This window comes from Scyliorhinus torazame, chromosome 23 (genome assembly GCF_047496885.1).
Source record: "Scyliorhinus torazame isolate Kashiwa2021f chromosome 23, sScyTor2.1, whole genome shotgun sequence".
Lineage (NCBI taxonomy): Eukaryota > Metazoa > Chordata > Chondrichthyes > Carcharhiniformes > Scyliorhinidae > Scyliorhinus > Scyliorhinus torazame.
The window spans coordinates 71,838,210-71,854,657 of NC_092729.1; the positions used below are offsets into that span (position 1 = coordinate 71,838,210).

General features: G+C 48.2%; 2 long non-coding RNA genes across 5 annotated transcripts in view; one reads left to right on the forward strand and one right to left on the reverse strand.

The window, feature by feature from the left end:
- Positions 1-16,448, reverse strand: part of LOC140399779 (uncharacterized) — a 559,175-nt gene that overhangs the window by 498,124 nt on the left and 44,603 nt on the right. The gene's annotated exons all lie outside the window — the stretch shown is intronic.
- On the forward strand, positions 8,317-14,550 carry LOC140399622 (uncharacterized). Of its 4 annotated transcripts, none has more exons than XR_011937772.1 (2): positions 8,317-8,419; positions 14,249-14,550. It is a non-coding gene; the product is annotated as an uncharacterized lncRNA (long non-coding RNA). The 4 variants fall into 4 exon arrangements; XR_011937769.1 differs by lacking the exon at positions 8,317-8,419 and adding an exon at positions 8,426-8,724; XR_011937770.1 differs by lacking the exon at positions 8,317-8,419 and adding an exon at positions 8,720-8,780.

Here is a 16,448-nt window from a genome sequence, read left to right on the forward strand (position 1 = left end):
TTCTTCATACTCCATCAGTTTATATCAGGAACAGTGTTGATACTGTAAACTGCAAAGTGTTCATCTTTAATACATTACCCAAATGTTTAATATTCATCTTAAAGTGGCATATCCACCCGTTTCTGTACACTATGCGGGGAGACCGATATGAGGTGATACAATCTCAGTGTAAGGGGCAGGCACTAAAGACTAAACCGAGGGGAATATTATTTATTTCAGATGATTTTGGATCTTTTAAATGTTCTACCCCATATGTCTGTGCATGTCCAGCCGCAGAGACTATAACCTTTGACAGGACGTCTCTGTAACTGAGGCTGATGTGTCAACTTGCAAATGTATCGAGTGTATTTGAATAGTTTGCAAGTGTTTCTGCTGATCTGCTGAGAGTATTTCACTGTTCGACATAAGAACACAATAAAAACATAAGACCCAGAGAGAGGAGTAGGCCATCTGGCCGCTCGAGCAGCTCCGCCATTCAATTAGATCGTGGGTGATCTTTTTGTGGACTCATCTCCACTTACCCTCCCGCTCACCATAAATCTTAATTCCTTTACTGTTCAAAGATATATCTATCTTTGTCTTAAAAACAGATTCAACGAGGCAGCAATAACTGCTTCACTGGGCAGGGATTTCCACAGATTCACAACCCTTCGGGTGAAGAAGTTCCTCCTAAACTCAGTCTTAAATCTGCTGTCCCATATTTTTAGGCTATGCCTTCTAGTCCTAGATTCACTCAGCGGTGAAAACAACCTCCCTGCATCTATCCTATCTATTCCCGTCATTTGTTTCCAGAAGGTCCCACCTCATTCTTCCAAATTCCAATCAGTATAGTCACAGTCTACTCAGTCTCTCGTCAAAAGACAAGCGTTTCAACTCCGGAATAAACCTGCTGAATCTCCTCTGCACCCCTCCAGTGTCAGCACATCCTTTCTCAAGGATGGACACCAAAACTGTGCACAGTAGTCCAGGTGTGGCCTCACCAGCACCTTGAACAGCTGCAACATAACCTTACTGTTCTTTAAATTCCATCCCTTTGGCAATGAACGACAACATATCATTTGCCGCCTTAATCACCTGCTGAACCTGCAAGCTAACATTTTGCGATTCATGCACATGGAAACCCAGGTCCCTCTGCACAGCAGCAAGCTGACATTTTTTACCATTTAAATCATAGTCCATTTTGCTTTATTCCTACCAAAATAGATTGACTCACATTTACCAAACATGTACTCTACCTGCCAGATCCTTACCTACTGACTTAAACTATCTACAACCTTCTGCAGACATTCAGTGTCCTGTAAACTTTGCTCCAACACTCATCTTAGTGACATCTGCGAACTTTGACACGTTACAATTGGTCCCAAACTCCAAATTATCTATGTAAATTGTAAACAATTGCGATCTCAACACTGATCCACGAGGAACACAACTAGCCAATGATCACCAACAAGAAAAAAACTGTTTTCCCCACTCTTTGCTTTCTTTCAGTTAACCAATCCTCTATATATTCTACTGTATTACCCGTAACAATTTACACCTTTAACTGATGTAGCAGCCTTTCGTGCGGTACCTTGTCGAATGTCTTCTGGAAATTCAGATTCCTCACATCCGCGAGTTCCCCGTTGTCTACCGAGCTAGTAATGCCCTCATAGAATTCCAGACAATTAGTGAAGCATGACCGTCCTTTCATGAACCCATGCTGCGTCTGCCTATTGGGACACATTCGATCCAGATGTCTCGGTATTTCTTCCTTGATGATAAATTCTAGCATTTCCCCCACTACAGAAGTTAAGCTAACTGGCCTTTTGTCTCCCTCCTTTTTAAATCAGTGGCGTCATGTTTGCTGTTTTCCAATCTGCCAGAATCGCCCCAGGTTCCAGCGACATTTGGTAAACTACCACGAGTGCATTTGCTATTTCCGCCGCCATCTCTTTTAGTTCCCTGGGATGCATTCCATCATGGCCAGGAGACGTGTGTACCTGTAGCCCCAATAGCTTACCCAACACTATCTCATTAGTAATAATGATCGTTTCTAGGTCCTTACCTGCCATAGCCTCCTTGCCTTTAATTATTGGCATGCTGTTTGTGGCTTATACTGTGAAGACCGACACAAAATATTCGTTCACTCCATCGCCATTTCCTCAATTCCCATTATTAAATCCCGTTCTCATACTCGAAAGGAACAATGTTGACCCTAGCCACTCCTTTTCATTTATACTCTCAGCTACTTTAGTCTCTTAATCTATCTTCCTTTTCTTTATTGCTTTTTTCGTGGCTTTCTATTGACTTGCAAAGGTTTCCAAATGCTCTAGTTTCCCACTAATCTTTGCCACTTTGTTTAGATTTTTATTCACGTTTTCCCTTCGATATCCATGGCTGATTATCCCTTTTCCTCCACTCCTTCACTTTCACTGCAACATACCTTTGCGGAGCACTATGAATAAACTCTGAATGTACTCCACGTTTCGTCAATTGTCCAACCATGAAGTCTTTGCTCCCAGTCTACATTAGCCAACTCCTCCCTCAGTGTCGTCTCCTTTGCTTAAGCAGATGAAGCTGCAATAGGATTTTAACTTCTTACCCTCCATCTGTATTTTAAATTCAACCATACTGTGACCGCTCCTTCCGAAAGGATGTCTACCTGTGAGATCTTTAATTATTCACCAGATCCGTCGGTGAGGCAAAATCCGAGTCAGTTTAAATAACGTGAAGGAAGATCATTATTGAGGCCAAAGTTTGCAAGAAAATTTAGACGGAAATATAGAAGCAAAGGTCGGAAAAAATTGGACATGAATATTAAAACCATTGAAAATTTCATAGGCAGCGACCTAGGAGAAACAGCAATTGAACAAGTGACATTTAAATGATGTCGCTATAGAACTAGGAGACAACGTTGCAGAATAACGATCATTTTTACAAACTACCTGTTAACTGGGAGACACAGTTACAGAGTAAGGATCATGTGTGCACACTGCCTGTTAACCAGGAGATACAGTTACAGAACAAACGTCATGTGTGTCAGCTCCCTGTGGAACTGGCGGGCCCAGTTACAGAACAAGAGTACTGTAAGGAAGCTTGCTTGAGAATTTGGTGACAGTTACATGAAATATATTACGTGCATACACCTCTGGGTGACTGAGAAACACGGTTACAGATTAATGGTCATGTACATAAGCTCGCTGGAGAACTAAGACTCACATTTACAGCATGAGGATTATGCATACGAGCTCACTAGTTGAACTCGGAGACACAGTTCCAGAATAAGGGTCATGTTCATTGCTAGCACGGTTACTCGTCATTTCAGGAATCTGCAATGTTCCCAACTCCTTCCTTAAAACCCCTGGAATGGGAAGGGCCTATTCCTTGGTATCTGTCACATTCCAACACTAGTAATTTCTCCAATAGTGATGCGCAGACTGTGTGAATTTTAATAAATCCCTGCTCCTGTTTAATAATATTGTCCTTGAGACCTCTGGCATGCCAATCTCTTCCTCTATTGTAAATATTGAAAGCAATCCATCCTTCAGCATATCTGTCACCACCTTCTTTTAATTGAAAACAGCTCAATTTCAGTTTAAAAGGGCCCACATATCTTCTAACTTTTCTCATTTTCCTTAAAAATTGTAAATGTTTCCTGTGATGCCGATGTTTTCACTTGCGAGGTTGCTTTCAGGCACCGTTTTTGTGGATTTTATTAGCTGTTTGGTCAGCCTTTCTAGTTGTGAGCATCTTGCAGTCATGTCTCTGTCATGTCTGCCATGTTGTGACAGCCAAGTTGACTTTGTAGCTGAGATAATTCAATCTGTTCTTTACACTCTGTGTGCCTGTATAAGGAAGACTATTTATACCATAAACTGTACACTGTCCTTCTGCTCTCATGTCTCACTCAAATACCTACTCCGCATCGCGATATATCCACCCGTATCTGTGGACACTAACCGGTCAATCTGGATAGGGGAGACGCAGTCTCAGGGGCCGCCACTGAAGACTGAAACGAGGTGAACAATATTTATCTCAGAGGATTTTGGATCTTTTGAATTCTGTTTTCCCAAACCCTGTGGATATTCAGCCGCTGAGGGTATTCTCTTTGACACTCTGTCTCTGTAACTGAGGCAGCTGTGTCAAATTGTAGACGTATCTTACAGATTTTAACATTTGGCAAATGTTGCTCCTGATATTCCGAGTGTATTCCCCTATTGAACATCGATCCCTGGAGTGAGGGAGGATCCTAGTTAATTTAAACAATATGAAGAAAGATAATTTTTTAGACCTAATTTTGGAAGACAATTCAGTGGAATATAGGTAATATAAGGTCGGAAATAATTAAGACATAAATAAGAGTTATGGAATTCAAGATACGAGTCATGTATATATGATTACATATGGTTACAAAAAATGGGACATGAATATAACCTAGCTGAGGAAATAAGAGACACGTAACATAAGAAGGGTGATGTGGGGAGAGGGATGAGATCCAGGTGGAGGAGTCCAGGAGGTAGAGTTACAGGATCCTCAGCCCATGTCCATCTCCAAAAAGTTTGACATTCTTTCCACCTGATTGGGTGGAATCGGGGACTGGAGAGAGGATGACCAAATTGACCATGGTACAGGGATCGGTTAAAGTGTGTGTGGGGAGCGGGGCGGCGGAGAAAGAAATGGAGGCGTCATCGGGGAGAGTACAGTTACCGGCATTGGTATTATTTACTGTAACCAAGATCGATAATCTCGCAGGTTCTGGTGCTGTCTGGGGCAGGGGTTTGGCCATCTCATCTGGGGTGAAGACGAACAAAGAAAGGTTCAGCACATGAACAGGCCCTTCGGCTCTACAAGCCTGAGCTGACCAATTTAACCCTCCCTTCCCCAGACACATCATTCCTCAAGTCGTTCTCTGTGGTGAATGCTGATGCAAAGTACTCATTCAGTACCTCTCCGATTTCCTCTGGTTCCAAGCAGATATTCCCTCCGCTGTCCTTCACTTGGCCAACCCTTTACCTGGCTCATCTCTTGCTCATTATATATGTCTAATAGACTTGGGCTTTTATTTAATCCTGTTTGCCGATGACGTTTTTCATGACCCTTTAAGCCCTGACTCCTAGCGTATGTTCCTTCCTGGTTTCTTTATATTCCTCACAGGCTTTGTGTGTTCCCAGCCATCCAGCCCTTACACATGCTTCATTTTACTTTGAACCAGGCTCACAATATCCCTCATTATCCAAGGTTCCCAAAACTTGTCCTTCTTATTCTTCCTCACAGGATCATCCCGGTCCTGACTTCCTTTCAACTGACATTAGAAACCGTTCCGCATGCTAGATGTTGATATACTCCCAAACATCCGCCTCCCCCCCCCCCCCCCCCCCCCCCCCCCCACGTCTCCCAATCTGGACTGTTCAGTTCCTGCCGAATATTGTTATAATCAGCCTTCCACCAAATTAGCACCTTCACCCGAGGACAACTCTTGTCTTTGTCTAACAGTACCTTAACACAAAATAGATTATGGTCACTCTTCATGAAATGTTCCCCAACAGAAATGTCGAAAGCCTGGCCATGGTCATTCCGCTGGGCCAGACCCAGTGCGGACCCTTTCCTAGTTGGACTATCTACATATTGTTTCAAGATGCCCACATGGATGCTCCGTACAAGTTCTATAGATCCAAACCCCTGGAAATAAATGCGTCCCAGCCAACCGGGCAGCACGGTAGCATAGTGGATAGCACAATTGCTTCACAGCTCCAGGGTCCCAGGTTCGATTCCGGCTTGGGTCACTGTCTGTGCGGAGTCTGCACGTCCTCCCCGTGTGTGCGTGGGTTTCCTCCGGGTGCTCCGGTTTCCTCCCGCAGCCCAAAGATGTGCAGGTTAGGTGGATTGGCCATGTTAAATTGTCCTTAGTGTCCAGAATCGCCCTTAGCATTGGGTGGGGTTACTGGGTTATGGGATAAAAACTCCAAGTTTTTATTTAAAAATATGTTTTGTTAAGAATTTTTCAACAAAATTTTCACCCATATAACCCCCCCCCCCTAACAGAAAGAAAAGAAAAGTCACCGAGCAAGACATACACATATCAAATCGACATAATACAGAACTTTGTACATTCGATTCCTCCCGCACAGATTAACTTTCCTGAACATTTATGTATTTTCTTGCTCAAGTGCCCCCAGGAAAACCCCCTTCCCCGTCCAGCCTCCCCCCCCCCCCCCCCCCCCGAAAGAGATAGATGTCCCCCCTCCCCCGGGTTGCTGCTGCTGCTGCTAACCGATCTTCATCTAACGCTCCGCGAGATAGTCTAGGAACGGTTGCCACCGCCTGGAGAACCCCTGCACTGACCCTCTCAAGGCAAACTTTATCCTCTCCAACTTGATAAACCCTGCCATGTCATTTATCCAGGCTTCCACACTGGGGGGCTTCGCATCTTTCCACACTAACAAGATCCTCCGCCGGGCTACCAGGGACGCAAAGGCCAGAATGCCGGCCTCTTTCGCCTCCTGCACACCCGGCTCGTCCGCCACTCCAAATAGTGCTAGCCCCCAACTTGGCTTGACCTGGACTTTCACCACCTTAGATATAGTTCTCGCAACCCCCCTCCAGAACCCATCCAGTGCCGGGCGCGACCCGAACATATGGGCGTGGTTTAGAAACTCCAAGTTAAAGGAGAAGGTAGAAGCGCAGGTTAATGGAGAAGACTTTAATTTAATTAAAGGGGCCGAGGCCTCCAGAAAGGATAGTAACATTTCCAGAACACCGAGTACAACAGGAGAAGGTGGCAGGAATCCAACTTCAGCTAAAGCAAAAGAGGGGACAAATATGATGACGGAGTGGGGCGGTGGTGGCGGTCTATTCTGGAATTAGGGGGTTGCACCTAAATGCGTGCGTTATACGAAACAAGGTGAATAAGGTGGTCGCGCAAATTGAAATTTGGCCGGTACGATGTTGGGGGCATCACAGACTCGTGGCAGCAAGGGGATCAGGGCTGGCATTTAAATGGCCAATGATATATGCCCTCCAGAAAGGACACGCAGCTGGGACGAGTGAGCGTGGTTGCATTGTTAGTAAGGAAATGAATTCAATTTATAGTCAGAAGCGATATAGGGTTGGAAGGCAGAGAATCTGCGTGGGTAGAGTTGAGGAGCAGAAAGGGGAAAAAGCCTGATGGGAGTTAGGTACAGACCCCCAGGCAGTAGTCGGGATGTGGGACAGAGATAAAGAAAGGAATATAAGAAAGTCATCATGAAATACACAAAGATGATGTTCCACTGTGAGTCAATGGGAATCAGGGGGAAAACTCTCCGCTGGTTGGAGTCATACCTGGCAGAAGGTACGATGGTTGGACATCGCTGCAGGAGTTCCTCAGGATATTGCCGGGGGCCCAACCATCTACAGCTGTATTGTGCGGGTGGGTTTAAACTAATCTGGCAGGGGTGGGAATCAGGACAGTACGCCAGCAAGTGTAGAGACTGGGGATGAGCATGGTACCAGGGTCAGCCAGGATAACAGGAAGGGTAGGCTGAGGGAGGTCGAACTCAGTGGGCCTGGAGGTCTGGAGTGTATCTGCTTCAATGCACGGAGTACAACAAGTAAGACAGATAGCATACAAGCAAACCTCCCAGTCAGGATATTGGTGCCCCTCTAGTTCAGGTGTAACCTGCCCTTCTTGTAAGGCCTCGCCTTCCGTGGAAGACATCCCAGTGATCAAACAAATTGAAGCCCTCCCTTCTGCACTAGTTCTTTAGCCACGTGTTCATCTGCACTATATCGCTGTTGCTAGCCTTGCGAGTACATGGCACCTGGAGTATTCCTGAGATTACTACCCTAGAGGATTTGCTTTTTAATATTGTACCGAGCTGCGTAAATTGCAGTTACAGGACCTCGCTACTGCTTCTCCTATGTCATTGGTGCCAATGTGGGCAATGACCTCTGTCTGATTTCCTCCCGTTTGAAGATGCTCTGTAGCCGCTCAGAGACATCCAGGACCTTGGCATCAGGGAGGCAAACTACCAACCTGGAGTCCTTTCGCGGCCACAGAAGCGCCTTTCAGACGGGCAGCAAAGTGGCTGCAGTCTTGAAGGGCCGAAGGGCCTGCTCTTGTGCTGTAATTTGCTTTGCTCTTCTTTTCCTTCATTGTGACGTGATGCATTTTAACAAAAGTGCGAGGCAGGGACGACACGGAAATAATGTCTCCGGTCTGAAGAGTGCTGGGATACAGTGTCCGGACCTACATGTGGATAGGCATCTGAAGGTGGCCTTACACAACGCGACAGGGTCTAAGATACAGATGTGCTTCACAAAAAAGGACGTTCGTCCAAATTCAGGGGTTTTGATGAACATTTTTACAGGCACTATGTCTGTATATGCACTCTAAGCACAGCTTCATTTCGGAGGGAGAGGCTGTCAGCAAGAGGAACACATCATGTGGAACACTAGCGAGGTACACTGCTGTCCCCTTTAGATTTTTAAACTAAACAGCTGTGTGGATCTGGCTTTGCTCAAGGCGACATTCATGGAAATAAGGCAGCATTAAGGAAAACAGTTTCCAATGATATCACCAGGAAGCAGACACGCCCGCTCGTGGGATTATAAAAGCAGCAACACTCCGCGATTAGATAGAGAGCAGATCTACACCAGCATTCTGACCGTAACTCTGACAGACCCCAGTGAAGATGCAGAAAGCGCTGTTCCTGGTGCTTGTACTTCTCGTGCTGACTCAGTGCAATCCTACTGGAGCGAGACCAGGTATTATGGAAGGAAGGAAGAATCTCTGAACGTTCTCCAACACTAAAGCCGCTGGGGTTCATGCAGATTAATTTTAAATCGATTGTATTTGCTTTGAATGCAATGGTTTGATAGGTTAAGAGATGTGGATTGTGAGATTCTAAAACAAACTGAAGAATTCAGGATAAACAATCTCCATTGGTAAATCTCTGATATTTTAGTCACTATCGGAGTGTTTCGCGGGGCTTGTTGGTTTTGTGAGCTGGTCCACACGGATCAATAATGAAACCACAGGTTACTGGGCGGGGCACGTTGCTGGGTCAAAGTGGGATCATTGATCCGGATAGCAAACTCTGTCATTGTCCTTATTGCAGAATTCAGTTACTGTTCCTGGTCACTGACACTGCTACAGATTGTGAGAGTGTGGACTGTGTGTGAAGACAGGATCAGCATCTCCATCAGCTATTTCTCCCCATTTAATTTTCACTGTACTTCGGTACAGGAGGTAGAGGGAGGTAGTGAGTTTGTACAGACTAGGAGGAGGGAGGGAGTGTGTTGATGTAGACCAGGAGGTAGAGGGACGGAGTGACTTTGTGCAGACCAGGAGGTTGAGGGTGTGAATTTGTAAAGACCAGGAGGTGGAGGGAGTGAGTTTGTACAGACCAGGAGCTGGAGGGTGTGAGTTTGTACAGACCAGGAGGTGGAGGGAGTCAGTTTGTGCAGACCAGGAGTTGGAGGGAGGGAGTTTCTACAGACCAGGAGGTGGAGGGAGGGAGTTTGTACTGACCAGGAGGTGGAGGTAGGGAGTTTGTACAGACCAGGAGGTGGAGGGAGGGAGTTTTTACAGACCAGGAGGTGGAGGGAGTGAATTTGTACAGACCAGGAGGTGGAGGGAGGGAGTGAGTTTGTACAGACCAGGAGGTGGAGGGAGATAGTTTGTACAGACCAGGAGGTGGAGGGAGTGAGTATGTGAAGACCAGGAGGAGGAGGGAGTGAGGGAGTTTGTACAGACCAGGAAGTGGAGGGAGTGAGTTTGTACAGACCAGGAGGTTGAGGGAGTGACTTTGTACAGACCAGGAGGTGGAGGGCGTGAGTTTGTACAGACCAGGAGGTGGAGGGAGGGAGTTGGCACAGTCCAGGAGGTGGAGGCAGTGAGTTTGTACAGACCAGGAGGTGGAAGGAGTACGTTTGTGTAGACCAGGAGTTGGAGGGAGGGAGGGAGTTTGTACAGACCAGGAGGTGGAGGGAGGGAGTTTGTCAAGACCAGGAGGTGGAGGGAGGGAAGGAGTTTGTACAGACCAGGAGGTGGAGGGAGTGAGTTTGTAAACACCAGGAGGTGGAGGGAGGGAGTTTGTACAGACCAGGAGGTGGAGGGAGGGAGTTTGTACGGACCAGGAGGTGGAGGGAGAGAGGGAGTTTGTACAGACCCAGAGGTGGAGGGAGGGAGTTTGTACAGATCAGGAGGTGGAGGGAGTGAGTTTGTACAGATCAGGATGTGGAGGGAGTGAGTTTGTACAGACCAGGAGGTGGAGGGAGTGAGTTTGTACAGACCAGGAGGTGGAGGGAGGGAGTTTGTACTGACCAGGAGGTGGAGGTAGGGAGTTTGTACAGACCAGGAGGTGGAGGGAGGGAGTTTTTACAGACCAGGAGGTGGAGGGAGTGAGTTTGTAAACACCAGGAGGTGGAGGGAGTGTGTTTGTCCAGACCAGGAGGTGGAGGGAGGGAGTTTGTACAGACCAGGAGGTGGAAGAGGGAGGGAGTTTGTACAGACAAGGAGGTGGAGGGAGGGAGTTTGTACAGACCAGAGGGTGGAGGGAGTGCGTTTGTACAGACCAGGATGTGGAGGGAGTGAGTTTGTACAGAGCAGGAGGTGGAGGGAGGGAGTTTGTGCTGACCAGGAGGTGGAGGGAGGGGGTTTGTGCAGACCAGGAGGTGGAGTGAGTGAGTCCGTACAGACCAGGAAGTGGAGGGCTGGAGTCTATTTGTACAGACCAGGAGGCGGAGGGAGGGCGTGATTTTTTATAGACCAGGAGTTGGACGGTGTGCGTTTGTACAGAGCAGGATTTGGAGGGAGGGCATGTGTTTGTCCAGACCAGGAGGTGGAGGGAATGTGTTTGTACAGACCTGGAGGTGGAGGGAGGGAGGGAGTTTGTACAGACCAGGAGGTGGATGGAGGAAGTGAGTTTGTACAGACCAGGAGGTGGTGGGAGGGAGTGAGCTTGTACAGATGAGGAGGAGGGGGGAGTGAGATTGTACAGTCCAGGAGGTGGAGGGAGTGTGTTTGTGCAGACCAGGAGGTGGAATGAGTGAGTTTGTACAGACCAGGAGGTGGTGGGAGGGAGTTTGTACAGACCAGTAGGTGGAGGGTGTGAGTTTGTGCAGACCAGGAGGTGGAGTGAGTGAGTTTGTGCAGACCAGGAGGTGGACGGAGTGAGTTTGTACAGACCAGGATGTGGAGGGAGTGAGTTTGTGCAGACCAGGAGGTGGAGTGAGTGAGTTTGTACAGACCAGGAAGTGGAGGGAGGGAGTCTATTTGTACAGACCAGGAAGTGGAGGGAGTGAGTGAGTTTGTACAGACAAGGAGTTGGAGGGTGTGCGTTTTTACAGAGCAGGATATGGAGGGAGGGCATGTGTTTGTCCAGACCAGGAGGTGGAGGGAATGTGTTTGTACAGACCAGGAGGTGGAGGGAGGGCATGTGTTTGTCCAGACCAGGAGGTGGAGGGAATGTGTTTGTACAGACCAGGAGGTGGAGGGAGGGCGGGAGTTTGTACAGACCAGGCGGTGGATGGAGAAAGTGAGTTTGTACAGACCAGGAGGTGGTGGGAGGGAGTGAGTTTGTACAGATGTCGGAGGGGGAGTGAGATTGTACAGACCAGGAGGTGGATGGAGGAAGTGAGTTTGTACAGACCAGGAGGTGGAGGGCGTCAGTTTGTACAGACGAGGAGGAGAGGGAGTGAGATTGTACAGACCAGGAGGTGGAGGGAGGGAGTTTGTACAGACCAGGATGTGGAGGGTGTGAGTTTGTACAGACCAGGAGGTGGAGTGAGTTAGTTTGTACAGACGAGGTTGTGGAGGGAGTGAGTTTGTACAGACAGGAGGTGGAGGGTGTGAGTTTGTACAGACCAGGATGTGGAGGGAGGGAGTTTGTACAGATCAGGCGGTGGATGGAGAAAGTGAGTTTGTACAGACCAGGAGGTGGAGGGCGTGAGTTTGTGCAGACCAGGAGGTGGTGGGTGTGAGTTTGTCCAGACCAGGAGGTGGAGGGAGTGAGTTTGTGCAGACCAGGAGGTGGAGGGAGTGAGTTTGTACAGACCAGGAAGTGGAGGGAGTGAGTGAGTTTGTACAGACCAGGAGTTGGAGGGTGTGCGTTTTTACAGAGCAGGATGTGGAGGATGGGCATGTGTTTGTCCGGAACAGGAGGTGGAGGGAATGTGTTTGTACAGACCAGGAGGTGGTGGGAGGGAGAGAGTTTGTACAGACCAGGCGGTGGATGGAGGAAGTGAGTTTGTGCAGACCAGGAGGTGAAGGGCGTGAGTTTGTACAGACCAGGAGGTGGGGCGAGGGAGTTTGTACAGACCAGGAGGTGGAGGGAGGTAGTTTGTACAGACCAGGAGATGGAGTGAGTGAGTTTGTACAGACCAGGAAGTGGAGGGAGATTGTCTATTTGTACAGACCAGGAAGTGGAGGGAGTGAGTGAGTTTGTACAGACCAGGAGTTGGAGGGTGTCATGATATTCAAACACACACATCATGATAGACACACCAACAGACAAATCAGAACACACAACACCACAACCAATGACAGAAAGATATAAAAGCACAGACACGACCCCCGGTAGTCAGTATTAGCTGCAGAGGAGAACCAGGACACATCTGTTACCAAACACACTCAGGGAGACAGCACGTGCAGAGTATCCAGAACGAACTGTATTATAAGAGTTATAATAAAATAGAGTTGTACCACATACAACTGTGTTGGCTCATCTGTGCACCAGAGCACCCAACACCACAGAGGGTGTGCGTTTTTACAGAGCAGGATGTGGAGGACGGGCATGTGTTTGTCCGGAACAGGAGGTGGAGGGAATGTGTTTGTACAGACCAGGAGGTGGTGGGAGGGAGAGAGTTTGTACAGACCAGGCGGTGGATGGAGGAAGTGAGTTTGTGCAGACCAGGAGGTGAAGGGCGTGAGTTTGTACAGACCAGGAGGTTGGGCGAGGGAGTTTGTACAGACCAGGAGGTGGAGGGAGTGAGTTTGTACAGAACGGGAGGGTGAGGGAGGGAATTTGCACTGAACAGGAGGTGGAGGCAGTGGGTTTGTACAGACCAGGAGGTGGGAGGGTGTGAGTTTGTGCAGACCAGGAGGTGGAGGGAGTGAGTTTGTACAGACCAGGAGGTGGAGGGAGTGAGTTTGTACAGACCAGGAGGTGGAGGGAGTGAGTTTGTGCAGACCAGGAGGTGGAGGGAGTGAGTTTGTACAGACCAGGAGGTGGAGGGAGTGAGTTTGTACAGACCAGCAAGTGGAGGGAGGGAGGGAGTTTGTACAGACCAGGAGGTGGAGGGAGTGAGTTTGTGCAGACCAGGAGGTGGCGGGTGTGAGTTTGTACAGACCAGCAAGTGGAGGGAGGGAGGGAGTTTGTACAGACCAGGAGGTGGAGGGAGTGAATTTGTACATACCAGGAGGTGGAGGGAGGGAGTTTGTACATACCAGGAGGTGGAGGGAGGGAGTTTGTACAGACCAGCAGGTGGAGGGAGGGAGGGGGTTTGTACAGACCAGGAGGTGGAGGGAGTGAGTTTGTACATACCAGGAGGTGGAGGGAGTGAGTTTGTACAGACCAGGAGGTGGAGGGAGTGAATTTGTACAGACCAGGAGGTGGAGGGAGGGAGTTTGTACAGACCAGGAGGTGGAGGGAGGGAGGTAGTTTGTACACACCAGCAGGTGGAGGGAGGGAGGGAGTTTGTACAGACCAGGAGATGGAGGGAGGGAGTTTGTACAGACCAGGAGGTGGAGGGAGGTAGTTTGTACACACCAGCAGGTGGAGGGAGGGAGGGAGTTTGTACAGACCAGGAGATGGAAGGAGGGAGTGAATTTGTACAGACCAGGAGGTGGAGGGAGGGAGTGAGTTTGTACAGACCAGGAGGTGGAGGGCGGGAGTTTGTACAGACCAGCAGGTGGAGGGAGGGAGGGAGTTTGTACAGACCAGGAGGTGGAGGGCGGGAGTTTGTGCAGACCAGCAGGTGGAGGGAGGGAGGGAGTTTGTACAGACCAGGAGGTGGAGGGAGTGTGTTTGTACAGACCAGCAGGTGGAGGGAGGGAATGAGTTTGTTCCGACCAGGAGGTGGGGAGACGGAGTGGGTTTATACAAGTCTGGGAGTGGGAGGCTGTAAACTGTGGAATATTATTATATACAACAAACCTAATGTTGCTGCTTTGTGCCGAGTGTGTCCCTGTCAGGCTGAGAGATTCTGCTTTCTGTTTTCTCATTGTTCTCCATCAGGCTGAACAACCCGTAATTAATTCCTTCATCATGTTTTCTTTTACTCTTAGACGGTTATAAATCAAAAACTCCGATGTTGGAGGCCAGAATCAGTGATCCGTCAGTCACTGAGAAGATTGCACGTGACTTTCTCCCTTCCCAAAACGATGATGGGTCAAATTCGGATTGAAGGTAAAGATGAATGATCCAGTGAGGGGCGACCATCAACCCGGGATCTCCATGTTCTCTCTGAATGGAAGCTTCTTTCCTGGACAACAGGCTAATTTATTACTTCACTCCTCTAACACCTGACCTTGTATTCCTGCTGTCTGGATAATGGCCTGTAATCAGAAATAAAACTTACTGCATTGGTCACTGCTTCATGTCTTGTTAACCCTCAGGATCAGGCTGTCTGTAGCGAAGGTGTCCGGTTTGAATTGAGGCTGGGAACAGATGTGTACATTCCAGAGAAAGGGGAGGGGAGGTCGATGCAAATGGTCTGAGATAAGATAGGGGGCCACAATATCAGCTCTCTGACCACTTACATGTGAGGATGTCTCAAGTACTGGGGAGAACGAGCTAGGGGTCTGGAAGTGATAGAAGGTAACCATGGAAATGGTTCTGGAGCTCGGCAATTGATTCAGAAAATAGGGGAGGGATTTAGTGGGTGAGTAAGAGGATGGTGAAGTGATTCAGAGGATGGTGCAGGAGATCAGAGTGTGGAGGAAATGTTCAGTGGGTGCTGAGGTTTGCTTTCATTTTTCAGGGCACCCCGGATGTTTTCAGAACACCACAAAAGTTTTCCCGGAACCGTTAACGGTTTCTCGGCGCAGCGAACTGCATTGAGGCGCCATGGAGGGGTTCAAGGCACGGTGAAGTGTTTCTGAACGCCATGGAGTGTTTCAGAACACAGTTCCGGGTTTCTAGGTGCCATGGAACTGTTCGGAACACCGTGAAGCGTCTCCAGTCGCCATGGAGGGGTTCAGGGCACCTTGCAAGGTTTCTAGGCGCCATGGAGGGGTTCACGGATGAAGGGTCTCTAGTCGCCATGGAGGGGTTCACGGATGAAGGGTCTCTAGTCGCCATGGAGGGGTTCACGGATGAAGGGTCTCTAGTCGCCATGGAGGGGTTCACGGATGAAGGGTCTCTAGTCGCCATGGAGGGGTTCCGGACACGGTGCGGGGTTGGCGGTTACCGGAAAGGATATTAGAGGACTGTGAAAGATTTTAGCGCAAGGAATGAAATTCCTGCTGGAGGGGAGGAGTTTTCTGCGTCACAGATGGATTGATCTTGCTACAAGATATTTGAACGGTCGGAGGGAGAAGAATAGTGAGGGGAATTTCCAGGGAGTGCAGATGGTGCTGGGAAACGTTTCAGTGGATAGGAAAGCGGTGGTGACGGGGGTCAAGGGAACTTAAATAATTTCAATGGGTGGGGAGGGAATGAGGGGCTAAGGAAGATTTTCAGTGTGTTTAGAAAGGATTCAGAGAGATGGGAATGACTGTCACTGGGTGCGGAAGGCAAAGAGAGGATGGGGAGGAGATTCGGTAAGCAACAAAAGTTATCAGGAATAGATGTAGAGGGGAGGCGGTGGCGTAGTGGTATTTCCATTGGACGAGTTAACCAAAGATTCAGAGACCCTAAGCACTGCTCTGGGGACGCAGGTTCAAGTCCCACCATGGCAGATGGTGACATTTGAATTCACTGAAAGTTTGATGGTGACCATGAAACAATTGTCGTAAAAACCCATCTGGTTCACAAATGTCCTTTCGGGAGGAAATCTGCCGCCTTTACCTGGTCCGGCCGACATGTGACGTCAGACCCACAGCTATGTTGTTGACTCTTAACAATCCATTTCGGATTGGCAGAAAATTCTGGCACAGACTGCGACGCCCACATCCCATGAACAAATTTTTAAAAGGTCCTTTGAATGAGTGTCCTACATGAAGCTAACATTAGAAACATATCCTTTTAAAAAATAGTTTATTTAACCTGTGTCCTGAATTTAACAGAGACTATTTAAGCCGTGTACAATATTAAATACAAACTACTTAAATAATGTGAGGTCATTAGAACATTTTCGTACATTAAATAGACCAATTAAACCGTTTCCGACAGAAAACCGCGTTGATTTAAATACCGTTCTGCATTCAAAAGAGAGTATTGAAAAAGTGTCCTCCTTTCAACAGAGAGAACTAAAATAGTGCCCTGGACCTACATTAAACGTAGAACATTTAAATAGTGACCTCCAGTCAACACAGATTATTTAAA